The sequence below is a fragment of the Balaenoptera physalus genome (genome assembly GCF_965194825.1).
Source record: "Balaenoptera physalus genome assembly, contig: SUPER_4_unloc_3, whole genome shotgun sequence".
Classification (NCBI taxonomy): Eukaryota; Metazoa; Chordata; class Mammalia; order Artiodactyla; family Balaenopteridae; genus Balaenoptera; species Balaenoptera physalus.
In genome coordinates, this window is record NW_028126543.1 from 204,021 (window position 1) to 221,588 (window position 17,568).

The 17,568-nt window shown below is 48.3% G+C and overlaps 1 long non-coding RNA gene across 1 annotated transcript in view; it reads left to right on the forward strand.

The window, feature by feature from the left end:
- The first annotated feature begins 511 nt into the window (after positions 1-511).
- LOC309650398 overlaps positions 512-17,568 on the forward strand; it is a 963,470-nt gene continuing 946,413 nt past the window's right edge. Inside the window, exons 1-2 of the long non-coding RNA XR_014257556.1 lie at positions 512-832; positions 2,014-2,159. This is a non-coding gene — a long non-coding RNA (uncharacterized lncRNA). The remainder of the gene's footprint in view (positions 833-2,013; positions 2,160-17,568) is intronic.

The following is a 17,568-nucleotide window of genomic DNA, read 5'->3' on the forward strand; positions in this document are numbered from 1 at the left end:
CACAGGTGCACCCTGCCCACAGACTTTGCTCCGTGACAAGCAGACAGGAGCTTTGTCTCCTGTCAGGGCTTAGGTTTCTGGACCATGAGGCATTGTCCACACTGACAGCAGCTGGGTTTTCTCAGGAGCCACTGGTGAGGAGACTCCACAAGAGGAAAAAATGAGCAAGTGTGGAGAATCTTCCTGTGCAGCTGACTGCTGGGTGGGTGGGGCGCATCTTCAGGGGCCTCAGGAGAGAAAGGGTTTAATGTGGAATACTGTGCGCTTTTAGTTAGTTTTATGTGCCGTGTAGATGGTGACCAGTGTCGTTCTTTGGAGTCTGGTGTCTAGTTTTCCTGGCACTGTTTGTTGATGACTTTGGGTAGAATAAACATTTTAATAGTAGTAATTTTTCTGATGCATGAGCATGGAATATTGTTTCCTATTGTGTCTTTAGTTTCTTTATCAATGCTTTACAGTTTTCTGAGTATAGGTCTTTCATGTCCTTGGTTAAATTTATTGCTAAATAGTTCGTTCTTTTTGATGGAATTGTACATGGGATTGTTTTCTTAATTTTTCTTGCTGGTGGTTCATTATTAGTGTATAGAAACAAAACTGATTTGTGTATATTGATTCCATATTTTGCAACTTTACTGAATTTATTTTTTAACATATTTTTTGAAGTAATGTGAAAAATTGCAATACTAAAATCTCAGTGTCTACTGCACCCCAGGTAATCCACAGGACCCAAGACATGGTAGCTACTAATATACTCTTCCCACGGTGCCTCTTAATACCATGCGGACTCCTACAAGGGAAATAAGTATCACAACTTTGGTTGAACTTGGTCTGGGTGAGTCTTGGCCTCTATAACAAAATTTGATGTCTGTCTTATCTGATTTTCTGGCATGATACTGACATGGTTGTCTAGAAAAGTAATTTACTTTCCAGTAATTTAAAATGTACAGAAAAGTTGCAATAATGGCAAAAAGTACTCACATTTGCCACTTCACACAAAATGCTCAGTGTGTTTCGCCCAAGGAACCAGCACATAACCCCTAAATGAGGAAATCCTGATGTCCACATTATAATTTAATACTCAGCCCCACTTCAACTTTCACCTGCTGTCCCAACTGTATGAAAATGTCTTTTTCCATCCTGATCCAGTTTTCTTTTTCTGGAACCATTACTGAGTTTCCCCCTCATTTGGACAACCTTGATGGATTTGAAGCAGACAAGATGAGTATGGGATCTAGGTGGCCTTTTCTGTATGGCTTTTTTCACTAAGAATGTTTTTAATGTTCATTTTTGTAACAAATATCAGTGCTACACTTTTTTTTTCTTTGTCATTAGAAATACAAAACATGACTTTAGCATTTAATTCACTTTACGTATACAGTTTTGTGGTATTAACTACCTTCATATAGTTGCACAAACAAGTTAACTAACATGTGTACCTCCTGTGTGCATGGCAGATACCCAGGAAATTGAGTAACACCCTGAAACGGCCCAAGACATCACCTTAAATACCATCTTTATCTAAAAGGAAAAAAACGGAAGGCTATAGTTGTTTCTGTCTGCATTCATTTGATTGTATATGGTTTCCAACTGATGTTGTATAACTAGTTGTGTAGAAGTCATGGGATAGGTGGCTTCATTTCAGTTTGAATTTCCAAATTTAGTGGATTCTGCAGGCTTGATACAAGGTATACAAACTTCATATTGGATCAGGACATCCCATGGTGTAACTGACATTCATGGTTTGTTCAACAGTTAAAGTTCTGTGTGATATGAGTTCATCCCGGAGTAATCCAGGTTAGTTTCTGTTATACATTTGTCCCAGGATGAAAGGACAAGAGAAATAAGGCCTGATTTATAAAAGTGCCTTCAAACTAATCGATACTGAAGTATAGTTGACCTACAATGTGGTGTTAATTTCTACTGTACAGCAAAGTGATTCATATATACTACATACATACATATATACATATTTTTCATATTCTTTTCCATTATGGTTTTCCTCTTTCTTTTCAGTCTCAGATTTACCTGATGGTCACCACTCACAGTTCCCGCAGAGCCCAGAGATTTCTGCTTGAAGGAAAGGTTCTGGAAAATCAGAGGGATAAATAAAGAATGCAGCTGATTCCCGCCTTGTGCTGACGCCCAAGAGGATGAGGAGAGTGAGTGTTTTCTCATTAGAATTTTAAATCCTCCAAGTAATAGATCATTTGGGGGGCATCCTGTGTCTTCCTGCTCATTCTAATAATGTCATTCCTGAATTTTAATGTGGTAAATAATTTAAATCATAAATATGCTGAGGGGGAGATCCATTTAAAAAATGTTAGAGGTAACTCCAAGGGATTTACAGCAAACAAGGACACAGAACCCTGTGTCCAGAGGCTAGCTGAGAGATTCCTACCCTGAGCCGCAGTCCCCTGGAGGGCGGAGTGGCCATGACTCTCCTCCCGCAGGTGAGCCTACACAGGCACATCCCACGTGGGACCACTGCATCGCAGAACCTTAGAGTGGCAAATGGCAGGCAGCTGGCTAGAGATGTGGACAAGAGAAAACTGCCCAGCAGCCTGGGACAACCCCGGGGTGAGGCCTTAGGAAGGGCCAGTGTCAGAACCTCAGAGATAACTTGAAGAGAGTTCAGGCTGTTAGGGACATCGTCAGAGATGTACTTAGGGACATATTCAGGGCCTTAGTTATGGACAGGATCAGGGCATTATTTAGTGACAGCTTAGACTATAAGGGACAGCGTCAGGGCCTAAGTTAGGGACAGTGTCAGTGCTTCAGTTAGAGATAACGTGAGGGCCTTAGTTAGACACAGTTCAGGCTGTTACTTAGGGATATCTTCAGGGACTTCGAGCCAGCATCATGGCCATAATTAGGATCAGTGTCAGGGTGTTAGTCAGGGCCAAAACTAGGGTGTTATTTAGGGAAAGAGTCAGGTCATTATTATAGATAGTGTCAGTGCCTTAGGTAGAGAGAGCATCAGGGCCTTAGTTAAGGACAGCGTCAGAGACATACTTAGGGACATATTCAGGGCCTTAGTTATGAACAGGATCAGGGCGTTATTGAGAGATACATGAGGCTATTAGGGACAGCATCAGGGTGTTAGGGAAAGAGTCGGCCGTTATTATAGACAGTGTCAGTGCCTCAGGTAGAGACGTCATCACAGCCTTAGTTAGGAAGAGGTCAGGGCCTTGGTGAGGGACAGGGTCAGGCCAACAGTGAGGGAAATCTAAGGCTATTAGGGACATTGTCAAGGCCTTAGATTGGGTCAGCATCAGGGCTGTAGTGTCGACCAGTGTCAGGGCATTAATGAGGGACAAAATTAGGGTGTTAGTTAGGGAAAGAGTCAGGTCATTAGTTACAGACAGTTTCAGGGCCTCAGGTAGAATTGGCCTCAAGGCCTTAGTTAGGAAGAGCATCAGGGCCTCAGTTAGGTTCAGCATCAGGACGTTAGTTTGGGCCAGCAACAGGACATTAATTAGGGCCAGCAACAGGGCCTTAGGGACAGTGTTGTCAGGCCCTCAGAGATAACGTGAGGGCCTTAGTAAGAGACAGTTTAGGCCGTTAGTTAGGGACACTTCAGAGACTTTCTTAGGGATATATTCAGGGCCTTAGTAATTGAATCAGGGTGTTATTTTGTCACCGCTTAGGCACTAAGGGGCAGCATCAAAGCCTAAGTTAGGAAGGGTGTCAGCATCTTGGGGATAGTGTTAGGGACTTTGTAAGTTATAGCTTAGGCCATTAGCTAGGGACAGTGTCAGGGGCTTATTAAGGGCAGTGCCAGAGACTTAATGAGGGACATCTTCAGGGGCTTAGTTATGGACAGGATCAGGTCCATACTTGCCTTCTGTAGAGACAGCGTCAAGGCCCTTAGTTAGGAAGAGGGTCAGGGCCTTAGGACAGGGTCAGAGACGTACTTAGGCACATCTTCAGGACCTTAGTAATGGACAGGATCAGGACCACAGTGAGGGACATCTAAGTCTATTAGGGACATCGTCAGGGCCTTAGGTAGGTTCAGCATCAGGGCCGTAGTTAGGACCAGTGTCAGGGTGTTATTTAGGGGCAAAATTAGGATGTTAGTTAAGAAAAGAGTCAGGAAATCAGTTACAGACAGTGTCAGCTTCTCAGGTAGAGACTTCAGGGTCTTAGTGAGAGCATCAACACCTCAGGTAGGAACTGCATCAGGCCTTTACTTAAAGACAGTGTCAAGGCCTTAATTAGGGAGAGTGTCAGGGCCTCAGAGAAAACTTGAGGACCTTAGTAAGAGACACTTCAGGCTGTTCATTAGGGACATCATCAGGGCGTTAGTTATGGACAGGGTCAGGGTATTAGTGAAAGACAGCTCAGGCAATTAGGCACACCGTCAGGGCCTTGGTTAGGGGCAGCGTCAGGGAGTAGTTGGGGAAAGAGTGAGGCCATTAGGTAAAGACAGACTCAGGGCCTTAGTTAGAGACAGTGTCAAGTTCTTTGTTAAGGACACTGTCATGGCCTCAGTTAAAGATAACTTGAGGGTCTTAGTTAGAGATAGTATCAGGGACTTAGTTATGGACATCTTTAGGGCCTCAGTTAGAGGTAATCTGAGGGCCTTAGTAAGAGACATTTTGGGTCATTAGTGACATTGTCTGGACCTTAGTGCCGTCTTCAGTACATCATTTATGGGCCGCATCAGGGCATTAATGAGGGACAGCTCATGTTATTAGGGACCGTGTCAGGGCCTTAGTTAGGGACTATGTCAGGGCCTTTGTTAGGGAAAGAATGAGGCCATTAGTTAAAGACAGACTCAGAGCCTTAGATAGAGACAAGCCTCAATCCTTAGTGAGGGAGAGTGTCAGGGCCTCAGTTAAAGATAAGTTGAGGGCCTTTGTTAAGGACAGCCTCCAGGCCTCAGTTAGGGACAGGTTCACGGCCTCGGGACTAATTTCAGGGTCTTAGTTAGGGACAGCATCAGGGATTTAGTTAGCATAAGAGGCAAGACATTAGCTAGGGACAGGGTTAGGTTAAGGTCTAGGGATAGTGTCAGGAAATGAGCTAGGGACAGTGTCAAGACCTCAGTTACTGAGAGTATCAGGGCCTTATTTAGAACCAGTGTCAGGGCTTCAGGTAGGGCCAGCATCAGAGGCTGACTTAGGGAGAGTGACAGGGCCTGAGTGAGGCCTAGCGTCAGGGCCTTAGCTGGGGACACTGTCAGGGCATGATGTAGGAGCAGCATCAGGGCCTTTGTTGCATCAGCATTAGGGTCTCAGTTAAAGACATGATCAGGGCCTGAGTTAGTCACAGCGTCAAGGCCTCAGTTAGGCATAGCTTCAGGGCCTGAGTTAGGCACAGCCTCAGGTCTTCACTTAGGGACAGCAACAGGGCTTTCTTAGGGACGGTGTCAGGACCTTGGTTAGAAATGGGTCAGGATATTAGCTCAGGATAGTGTCCGGATTTCAGTTATTGCCGGCAGCAGGGCCTATATTAGGGACAGATTCCGGACCTTAGTTAGAGATAGTGTCAGGGCCTTAGTTAGGACTAGTCTGGGCCTTAGTTAGGGAGCGCATTAGGGCTTCAGTTAGGATAAGAGGCAGGAAATTAGCTCGGGACAGAGTCAGCTTCCAGGCCAGGGATAGTGTCAGGAAATGAGCGAGGGATAGCGTGAAAGCCTTAGTTATTGAGAGCATGAGGGCCTTAGTTAGGACCAGCGTCAGGGCCTTCATCAGGACCAGTGTCAGGGCTTCATGTACGGACAGCGTCAGAGCCTAACTAAGGTACGGCAACAGGGCCTAAGTGAGGCCTATCTTTAGGGCCTGAGTGAGGGACAGTGTCAGGGCATGACTTAGGAGCAGCATAAGGGCCTCTGTAGGATCAGCATTAGGGTCTTCGGTAAAGACATTATCAGGGCCTCACTTAGGGACAGCCTCAGGGCCTCACTTAGGGACAGGGGCTTAGTTTGGTACAGTTTCAGGACCTTGGTAAGATCAGGGTCAGGGTATTAGCTCAGGATAATGTCAGGACTTAAATATTGATGGCAGCAGGGCCTTAGTTAGAGACAGTGTCAGGGCCTGAGTTAGGATTTGCATCAGAGCCTTTGTTAGGTACAGTGTCAGGGACTGAGTTAGGAGTAGTGTAAGGGCCTTAGTTAGGCTTGAGACTCCAGGACCTTCCCTGAGTTCCAAAGGGCAGATTCGAATAGTTGCTAATCAGGGAAGGGAGGGGATGCAGAGACAAGGGAGGAAGAGTCAAGAAACAATAGTGCAGCCTTGGGGCAGGATCCTGGTTTTGCCTCAAGGGATACGCTTAAGAGTATCTTTGGGCGCTTTACCAACCTAAAACCCCCACAAAATACAAGATTTTCGTGTTCTTCATTCCAGAGAAGCTCATCAAGAGACCATCTGAGGCCAGATTAAAGTGAGTTAAGGCCCTGTGCACACACTAATCCTTAGGATCAACTGTGTCCTTAAACCATTTCTGTAAAACTCCTCACCAGATCCTCCTGCATTGGGACGCACGGTTTTTGAGGGCATGAGTTTTCTGTGTCCCCCTTTGGCTGCCAAAGCAGTAAAGCTATTCTTTTCTACTTCCTCCAAACCTCTCTCTCTGAGATTCGATTTGGCACTGGTGCACAGAGGTCGAGTTTTCGACATCAAATTTAGTACCCAGTGTGGGGCTGACTTGGGGATGGCCCCTGTGGGTCCCCTGACTTGATTGGACACTGAGATTTTCTCCACGCCAGCCTCTTTCGAGAGAGTGTAGGGTTGGAGAATTCTTTTAGAGGCCGGACCACGTGGGACCCTTGCCTGGAAAGGCCGAGCCCCAGTCATCCCAGCAGTTAAAACTCTGGGGCAGGAGTAGATGATGGAAGAGGGACCACCCTAGCAGCTGCCGAGGGTGTCTTTGCCTTGAGGACATTCCTCTCTTCCTCCTGCCTGGACTGCCCCGAATGTCCTACTCCAAGGGATTATTTTGGGGAACCAGAAAAACAGCATTTGGGATGTTGCAGCACCTCAGCCAGCATGTGGTAACTCCCCTGGCAGGCACTCTGAGGTTCTTTTAGCCCTGTACATTTGTGGGAACCTTGGTTCCCATTTGGGTGACTTTTCATTGCAGGAAATCTCATTTGGAAGGTGCACCACTTGGACAGAGGTCACAGGCTAAGTTGAGACTTGGAAGCTGATTTGAGTCTTGTGCTGTTTGGTTTTTGGTTTCTGTTTGGTTTCTTGTTCCTTTGGTTTGAGGCTTCCATTGGTAGTTAGGATTTTGTTTTGTTCTTAGCCCGCATTTGAGTGTTCTATGGTTCAGACATAAGAAGTGCTTCTTCTTCAGTTCCATCTGATAGCCAATGGGCAAAGTCCTGGCAGACTGGTCAACCTATAGTTGTAAACCTAAGACTAAGAAAAGAATGAAATTCTATTGTAATTTTGTCTGGCCAGTGTATGGATACATTCTTGAAAAATGCGGAAAGGTGGTCTTTGAATGGTAGCCTAAATGACTATACTATCCTTCAGCTAGTTGTTTTGTCACAGGAAGAGAAAGACAGAAGAAGTTCTATATGTTCAAGCATTTATGAAGCTACGTAATAAAGAAAGTGAGCAGCTAGGTAACAGGCTGATGGTACAAAGAGAAAAGAAAGTCACTTTGTACTAGAGCTGGTTGTGTCTGAATGTGCAAAAAAATAAGGGGCAACATAAGATGGATACAGAAGTGAGGAACATTTGTGAAAAGGGAACACTGAGGAAAGAGTTGTGCATGACCGGGATTTTCTAAGATGGATTTTGTTGGAAGTGGGTTAGGGCAAGCCTGGATTTGGTTTCTCCCTCCAAAGTTTTCTTGGAATGCTGTTTTTGATTGTGGACAGCTTGTGAGTTTCTTTGCCTGTGTCTGTGATCTGTATTTTTGTTTGAAATCTCTTTACTTTGGTTCAGTGAATGAGTGTTGTTTGGCCAATTCTAACAGTTCTTTTGATCTCCAGCTAACTTGGAGATGCTTTAGAAGGCCCTTGAGCCATCTCAGAGAGAAATATTTGATAGTATGTTAAATTACATGGAATTCCTAAAAATCTAGTATGTCCTGGTAAAATTTGATCAGTCATAATTCTAGTTATTTTTAAATGTTGTATGTCACAGCAATAATGGTTTCTTTTGTCATTTACATTGTGATCAAATGTTAACCGTGACCTTTTAAGTCTTTATGTGATTTATAGATAGTTACTGTTGTGCTCTAGCACTTTGCAAAACTGCTCCATCTTCAAGAAGATCTATGTGAAGGACCTTTTGGCAAGCACAGGTCTCTGATAAATTTCATATCATAATGCCAAACTGGGTAAGAAATGAAAAATCTTAATGGAGAATCGGATGGCTTCATAAAAAGTTAACAAAAGGATTGGTTACTGAGTGAACTGGTGAATATGGTTATAATGTTTTTGTTTTTTTGTTACTGGCTTTGATCTGTGTTTCCCAGACACAGGGAAGTCCTTCACCTGAAGCTACTTAGGACTTGGAGCAATTGGGTAAATGACACCTCTGTACTGAAGTGTGTATTTATGAAAGTTACTGTGTTGGCTTCATTTTGCCCTGATGTTTAAGAGGAAAGGAAAATTACCTAGTGAAGTTATCAGAATGTAATTACTCATGATGTATCACTGTTTGCCTTAGGTCTACTGCTAAAAGCACATGTCCAATGCATCAGAGCCTTTGTTAGGTATCATGTCAGGGCCTGAGTTAGGAGTAATGTCAAGAACTTAGTTCAGAACAGTGTCAGGGCCTTAGTTACGCCTAGCATCAGAGCCTTCGTTAGGTATCCTGTCAGTGCCTGGGATAGGAATAGTGTCAGGGCCTTAGTTAGGGCCAGTGTCAGGGCCTGAGTTAGGAGTAATGTCAGGGCCTTAGTTAGGGCCAGTGTCAGGGCCTGAGTTAGGTGTAGTGTCAAGGCCTTAGTTATGACAGTGTCAGGGCCATAGTTAGAACTAGCATCATAGCCTTTGTTATATATTGTATCACGGCCTGAGTTAGGAGTAGTGTCAGAGCCTTAGTAAGGAACAGTGTCAGGGCCTTAGGACCAGCATCAGAGTCTATGTCAGGAATCGTGTCAGAGCCTCAGTTAGGAGTAGTGTCAGGGCCTTAGTTAGGGACAGTGTCGGGGCCTAAGTTAGGTGTAGTGTCAGGGCCTTTGTTAGGGACAGTGTCAGTGCCTGAGCTAGGTGGAGTGTCAGGGCCTTAGTTAGGGACAGTGTCAGGGCCTTGGGTAGGACTAGCATCAGAGCCTTTGTTAGGAACAGTGTTAGGGTCTTAGTTAGGATTAGTGTCAGGTCCTTCTGTTAGGTACAGTGTCAGGTCCTGAGTTAGGAATAGGGGTAGGGCCATAGTTAGGGACAGTATCAGGCACTGATTTAGGACGAGCATCTAGACCTTAGTTAGAGACAGTATCACGTCCTTCGGACTAAATTCAGGGCCTGATTTAGGCACAGCATAAAGGCTTTAGTTAGCATAAGAGGCAGGAGGTTAACTAGGGACAGGGTCAGGTTAACATGTAGGGATAGTGTCAGGAAGTAACCTAGGGATAGGGTCAAGCCCTCGGTTACTGAGAGTATCAGGGCCTTCTTTAGAACCAGTGTCAGGGCTTCAGGTAGGGACAGCATCAGAGGCTGACTTAGGGAGAGCGACAGGGCCTGAGTGAAGCCTAACGTCAGGGCATTAGCTAGGGACATTTTCAGGGCATGAATTAGAAGCAGCATCAGGGCATTTGTAGGATCAGCATTAGGGTCTTAGTTAAAGACATGACCAGGGCCTGAGTTAGGAGTAGTTTCAGGGCCTTAGTTAAGGACAGTGTCAGGGCCTTAGTTAGGACTAGCATCAGAAACTTTGTTAGCTATTGTATCAGGGACTGAGTTAGGGACAGGTTCGTGACCTTCGTTAGGACTAGGTTTAGGGATAGGGTTAGAGTTAGGGTTTTACGGATGGGCCTAGGGATAGGGTTAAGTATTAGGGGTTAGGGTTTAGGGTTTAGGGTTTAAGGTTAAGGGGAGGGGGAGGGTTAGTGTTAGAGAGTTAGGTTTACATTTCCAGAGCACTCGAACAGCATCAAGACCACATTTCTAGACAGTCCAACGTGCCATAGAAGTCTTCGTCATGGCCCCCGTCTGAGCTGCCATGAGAAAACACTCTGCGTAGAATTCTTTGAAGGCCTCGTACCTGAAGTCACTCTGCTCGAGGAGAAAGTCAGCATCTACCATGCTGTGGCGCTAACGGGACACTCAGCGTGAGCACTTGCCGAAAGGTAAGGCCTTGAATTGCCGTGCAGAAGCGGAGGCGTGCAGCAGTTTTCAGGAGGCTGTAGCCACTGCTCTGCATTAGTTTATTTATTTATTTATTTGTTTATCTATCTGTCTATCTATTTATTTATTTATTTAATATATCATTTTTTTTTTTACTGTGTTGGGTCCTCGTTGCTGCATGTGAGCTTTCTCTAGTTGCAGCGAGCGGGGGCTACTCTTCGTTGCAGTGCGCGGGCTTCTCATTGCGGTGACTCCTCTTGTTGTGGAGCACAGGCTCTAGGAACGTGGACTTCATTAGTTCTGGCATGCGGGCTCAGTCGTTGTGGCTCCCGGGCTCTAGAGCGCAGGCTCAGTCGTTGTGGTTCACGGGCTTAGGTGATCCGCAGCATGTGAGATCTTGGTGGACCAGGGCTCGAACCCATGTCCGCTGCATCGGCAGGTGGATTCCCAAACATTGCACCACAAGGGAAGCCCCTGCTCTGCATTATTTTAATGTCAGTATGCTTTGCAGGACATCTAGGAGCCTTGCGTGGGCACCCAATTTCCTGCAAGAACACTGAGTACCCCCAGGCCCCCATGCGCCCGCTAAGCCACATCCAGGCCCATAGCCCTTCGGAGCCACTCTGTGTATGCCGAGTGTAGGGCAACACACTGCACTCCTTCTTGGGACAGCTTGAATTCCCCAGCACTCGAACAGGTCCACGAACACCGTTCTAGCAGGTCCAACGTGCCGTGCAAGACTGGCTCATTGCCCAAGTCTGAGCTGCACTGAGAAAAACCCTCGGCTTCGTATTCCATCTGGGAGTCCCTGCCTGAAGTCTCCCTGCCTCCAAGAGAAAGTCGGCTTGCGTTCCGACTGCAACTAAATCCCTGTTCCTCGGGTAACACTGCAGGCTTTTGAAGAGCCACGGGCCCGGAGGCCTAGCTGGGGCGTTCCTTCGTTGAGGCAGTTCGCTATTTGCAGAACACCCTGCTTCGAGGAGTTGATTCAGGGAAGGAACCACTGGGTAACCTGTGTCTCTTTGGACTTCTTAGAAAGCACCGGGATATATGCTGCGTGTGCCCTTGGAAATGGGGGCCTGATGGAACTAGCCTTGCTTTGCCATTTTGAAAGCTCCATTCATGCTGCCTTGAAGCTACTTGAAATTGACTGCTGTTGACAGGCCACTAGCCACTGTAGGCATGGCTCTGGGTAGAAAATGTGTTTTCTCTAGCTATGCCGGCTGCTTCGATGGCCGGGGTGGAGCTCATCCTGCCACGCTCTAGAGCTAAAGGGAAACTCAACGTGAGTACTGTCCTTGAAGTAAGTCCCTGAGTAGCCACGCAGAAAGGGAGGCATGCAGCTGTTTCCATGAGGTCTTCGTCGCTGTTCTGCTTGATTTTATTTTATTTTTTTATTTTTTATTTTTTTTTAAGGTTTAGTTTTTGATTGATTGATTGCTATGTTGGGTCTTCGTTTCTGTGCTAGGGCTCTCTCCAGTTGCGGCAAATGGGGCCACTCTTCCTCGCGGTGCGCGGGCCTCTCACTGTCGCGGCCTCTCTTGTTGAGGAGCATAGGCTCCAGACGCGCAGGTTCAGTCATTGTGGCCCACGGGCCCAGTTTCTCCGCGGCATGTGTGATCCTCTCAGACCAGGGCTCGAACCCGTGTCCCCTGCATTGGCAGGCATATTCTCAACCACTGCGCCACCAGGGAAGCCCCTGTTCTGCTTTATTTTAAAGGAAGTACCCTTTTCAGGACTCGTAGGACTCTCGGGTGTGCATCATTTTCGCTCCAAGAACCCTGAGTACCTCCAGACTCCTGTGGGCCTGCTGAGCAACATCGAGGCCCAAAGGTCGGTCCCTCGGAGGCCCGCTGTGTATGCCGAGTGATGGGCAACACACTGCCTGTTCCTTAAGGAGAGCTACATTTCCAGAGCACTGGAACAGCCCCAGGACCACATTTCTAGCCAGTGCGACGTGCCCTGGAAGTGTTCGTCACGGCCCCCGTCTGAGCTGCCATGAGAAAACACTCTGCGTAGAATTCTTCGAGGGCCTCGTATCTGAAGTCACTCTGCTCGAGGAGAAAGTCACCATCCTACCATGCTGTGGCGCTAACGGGACACTCAGCGTGAGCACTTGCCTCAAGGTAAGGCCCTGAATTGCCGTGCAGAAGCGGAGGCGTGCAGCAGTTTTCAGGAGGCCGTAGCCACTGCTCTGCATTAGTTTATTTATTTATTTATTTGTTTATCTATCTATCTATTTATTTATTTATTTAATATATCATTTTTTTTTTACTGTGTTGGGTCGTCGTTGCTGCATGTGAGCTTTGTCTAGTTGCAGCGAGCGGGGGCTTCTCTTCGTTGCGGTGCGCGGGCTTCTAATTGCGGTGACTCCTCTTCCTGTGGAACACAGGCTCTAGGCACGTGGACTTCATTAGTTCTGGCATGCGGGCTCAGTCGTTGTGGCTCCCGGGCTCTACAGCGCAGGCTCAGTCGTTGTGGTTCACGGGCTTAGGTGCTCCGCAGCATGTGAGATCGTGGTGGACCAGGGCTCGAACCCATGTCCGCTTCATCGGCAGGTGGATTCCCAAACATTGCACCACAAGGGAAGCCCCTGCTCTGCATTATTTTAATGTCAGTATGCTTTGCACGACATCTAGGAGCCTCGCGTGGGCACTCTATTTCCTGCAAGAACACTGAGTACCCCGAGGCCCCCATGGGCCCGCTAAGCCACATCCAGGCCCATAGCCATTCGGAGCCACTCTGTGTATGCCGAGTGTAGGGCAACACACTGCACTCCTTCTTGGGACAGCTTGAATTCCCCAGCACTCTAACAGGTCCACGAACACCGTTCTAGCAGGTCCAACGTGCCGTGCAAGTCTGGCTCATTGCCAAAGTCTGAGCTGCACTGAGAAAAACCCTCGGCTTCGTATTCCATCTGGGAGTCCCTGCCTGAAGTCTCCCTGCCTCCAAGAGAAAGTCGGCTTGCGTTCCGCCTGCAACTAAAGCCCAGTTCCTCTGGTAACACTGCAGGCTTTTGAAGAGCCACGGGCCCGGAGGCCTAGCTGGGGCGTTCCTTCGTTGAGGCAGTTCGCTATTTGCAGAACACCCTGCTGCGAGGAGTTGATTCAGGGAAGGAACCACAGGGTAACCTGTGTCTCTTTGGACTTCTTAGAAAGCACCGGGATATATGCTGCATGTGCCCTTGGAAATGGGGGCCTGATGGAACTAGCCTTGCTTTCCCATTTTGAAAGCTCCATTCATGCTGCCTTGAAGCTACTTGAAATTGAGTGCTGTTGACAGGCCACTAGCCACTGTAGGCATGGCTCTGGGTAGAAAATGAGTTTTCTCTAGCTATGCCGGCTGCTTCGATGGGCGGGTTGGAGCTCATCCTGCCACACTCTAGAGCTAAAGGGAAACTCAACGTGAGTACTGGCCTCGAGGTAAGTCCCTGAGTAGCCGCGCAGAAAGGGAGGCATGCAGCTGTTTCCATGAGGTCTTAGTCGCTGTTCTGCTTGATTTTATTTTATTTTTTTATTTTTTATTTTTTTTTAAGGTTTATTTTTTGATTGATTGATCGCTATGTTGGGTCTTCGTTTCTGTGCTAGGGCTCTCTCCAGTTGCGGCAATTGGGGCCACTCTTCATCGCGGTGCGCGGGCCTCTCACTATCGCGGACTCTCTTGTTGCGGAGCACAGGCTCCAGACGCGCAGGTTCAGTCATTGTGGCCGACGGGCCTAGTTTCTCCGCGGCATGTGTGATCGTCTCAGACCAGTGCTCGAACTCGAGTCCCCTGCATTGGCAGGCATATTCTCAACCACTGCGCCACCAGGGAAGCCCCTGTTCTGCTTTATTTTAAAGGAAGTACCCTTTTCAGGACTCGTAAGCCCCTCGGGTGTGCATCATTTTCGCTCCAAGAACCCTGAGTACCTCCAGACACCTGTGGTTCTGCTGAGAAACATCGAGGCCCAAAGGTCGGTCCCTCGGAGGCCCTCGGTGTATGCCGAGTGATGGGCAACACACTGCACGTTCCTTAAGGACAGCTACATTTCCAGAGCACTGGAACAACCTCAGGACCACATTTCTAGCCAGTGGGACGTGCCCTGGAAGTGTTCGTCACGGCCCCCGTCTGAGCTGCCATGAGAAAACACTCTGCGTAGAATTCTTCGAGGGCCTCGTACCTGAAGTCACTCTGCTCGAGGAGAAAGTCAGCATCCTACCATGCTGTGGCGCTAACGGGACACTCAGCATGAGCACTTGCCTCAAGGTAAGGCCCTGAATTGCCGTGCAGAAGCGGAGGCGTGCAGCAGTTTTCAGGAGGCCGTAGCCACTGCTCTGCATTAGTTTATTTATTTATTTATTTGTTTATCTATCTATTTATTTATTTATTTATTTAATATATCATTTTTTTTTTTACTGTGTTGGGTCGTCGTTGCTGCATGTGAGCTTTCTCTAGTTGCAGCGAGCGGGGGCTACTCTTCGTTGCGGTGCGCGGGCTTCTAATTGCGGTGACTCCTCTTCTTGTGGAGCACAGGCTCTAGGCACGTGGACTTCATTAGTTCTGGCATGCGGGCTCAGTCGTTGTGGCTGCCGGGCTCTAGAGCGCAGGCTCAGTCGTTGTGGTTCACGGGCTTAAGTACTCCGCAGCATGTGAGATCTTGGTGGACCAGGGCTCGAACCCATTTCCGCTTCATCGGCAGGTGGATTCCCAAACATTGCACCACAAGGGAAGCCCCTGCTCTGCATTATTTTAATGTCAGTATGCTTTGCAAGACATCTAGGAGCCTCGCGTGGGCACCCTATTCCCTGCAAGAACACTGAGTACCCCGAGGTCCCCATGGGCCCGCTAAGCCACGTCTTGGCCCATAGCCCTTCGGAGCCACTCTGTGTATGCCGAGTGTAGGGCAACACACTGCACTCCTTCTTGGGACAGCTTGAATTCCCCAGCACTCGAACAGGTACACGAACACCGTTCTAGCAGGTCCAACGTGCCGTGCAAGTCTGGCTCATTGCCCAAGTCTGAGCTGCACTGAGAAAAACCCTCGGCTTCGTATTCCATCTGGGAGTCCCTGCCTGAAGTCACCCTGCCTCCAAGAGAAAGTCGGCTTGCGTTCCGACTGCAACTAAAGCCCAGTTCCTCGGTAACACTTCAGGCTTTTGAAGAGCCACGGGCCCGGAGGCCTAGCTGGGGCGTTCCTTCGTTGAGGCAGTTCGCTATTTGCAGAACACCCTGCTTCGAGGAGTTGATTCAGGGAAGGAACCACAGGGTAACCTGTGTCTCTTTGGACTTCTTAGAAAGCACCGGGATATATGCTGCGTGTGCCCTTGGAAATGGGGGCCTGATGGAACTAGCCTTGCTTTCCCATTTTGAAAGCTCCATTCATGCTGCCTTGAAGCTAATTGAAATTGACTGCTGTTGACAGGCCACTAGCCACTGTAGGCATTGCTCTGGGTAGAAAATGAGTTTTCTCTAGCTATGCCGGCTGCTTCGATGGCCGGGGTGGAGCTCATCCTGCCACGCTCCAGAGCTAAAGGGAAACTCTACGTGAGTACTGTCTTCGAAGTAAGTCCCTGAGTAGCCGCGCTGAAAGGGAGGCATGCAGCTGTTTCCATGAGGTCTTAGTCGCTGTTCTGCTTGATTTTATTTTATTTTTTTATTTTTTATTTTTTTTTAAGGTTTAGTTTTTGATTGATTGATCGCTATGTTGGGTCTTCGTTTCTGTGCTAGGGCTCTCTCCAGTTGCGGCAAATGGGGCCACTCTTCATCGCGGTGCGCGGGCCTCTCACTATCGCGGCCTCTCTTGTTGTGGAGCACAGGCTCCAGACGCGCAGGTTCAGTCATTGTGGCCCACGGGCCCAGTTTCTCCGCGGCATGTTTGATCCTCTCAGATGAGGGCTCGAACCTGTGTCTCCTGCTTTGGCAGGCATATTCTCAACCACTGCGCCACCAGGGAAGCCCCTGTTCTGCTTTATTTTAAAGGAAGTACCCTTTTCAGGATTCGTAGGACTCTCGGGTGTGCATCATTTTCCCTCCAAGAAACCTGAGTACCTCCAGACTCCTGTGGGCCTGCTGAGCAACATCGAGGCCCAAAGGTCGGTCCCTCGGAGGCCCGCTGTATATGCCGAGTGATGGGCAACACACTGCCTGTTCCTTAAGGAGAGCTACATTTCCAGAGCACTGGAACAGCCCCAGGACCACATTTCTAGCCAGTGCGACGTGCCCTGGAAGTGTTCGTCACGGCCCCCGTCTGAGCTGCCATGAGAAAACACTCTGCGTAGAATTCTTCGAGGGCCTCGTACCTGAAGTCACTCTGCTCGAGGAGAAAGTCAGCATCCTTCCATGCTGTGGCGCTAACGGGACACTCAGCGTGAGCAATTGCCTCAAGGTAAGGCCCTGAATTGCCGTGCAGAAGCGGAGGCGTGCAGCAGTTTTCAGGAGGCCGTAGCCACTGCTCTGCATTAGTTTATTTATTTATTTATTTGTTTATCTATCTATCTATTTATTTATTTATTTAATATATCTTTTTTTTTTTTTTACTGTGTTGGGTCGTCGTTGCTGCATGTGAGCTTTCTCTAGTTGCAGCGAGCGGGGGCTACTCTTCGTTGCGGTGCGCGGGCTTCTAATTGCGGTGACTCCTCTTGTTGTGGAGCACAGGCTCTAGGCACGTGGACTTCATTAGTTCTGGCATGCGGGCTCAGTCGTTGTGGCTCCCGGGCTCTACAGCGCAGGCTCAGTCGTTGTGGTTCACGGGCTTAAGTACTCCGCAGCATGTGAGATCTTGGTGGACCAGGGCTCGAACCCATGTCCGCTTCATCGGCAGGTGGATTCCCAAACATTGCACCACAAGGGAAGCCCCTGCTCTGCATTGTTTTAATGTCAGTATGGTTTGCAGGACATCTAGGAGCCTCGCGTGGGCACCCTATTTCCTGCAAGAACACTGAGTACCCCGAGGCCCCCATGGGCCCGCTAAGCCACATCCAGGCCCATAGCCCTTCGGAGCCACTCTGTGTATGCCGAGTGTAGGGCAACACACTGCACTCCTTCTTGGGACAGCTTGAATTCCCCAGCACTCGAACAGGTACACGAACACCGTTCTAGCAGGTCCAACGTGCCGTGCAAGTCTGGCTCATTGCCCAAGTCTGAGCTGCACTGAGAAAAACCCTCGGCTTCGTATTCCATCTGGGAGTCCCTGCCTGAAGTCACCCTGCCTCCAAGAGAAAGTCGGCTTGCGTTCCGACTGCAACTAAAGCCCAGTTCCTCGGTAACACTTCAGGCTTTTGAAGAGCCACGGGCCCGGAGGCCTAGCTGGGGCGTTCCTTCGTTGAGGCAGTTCACTATTTGCA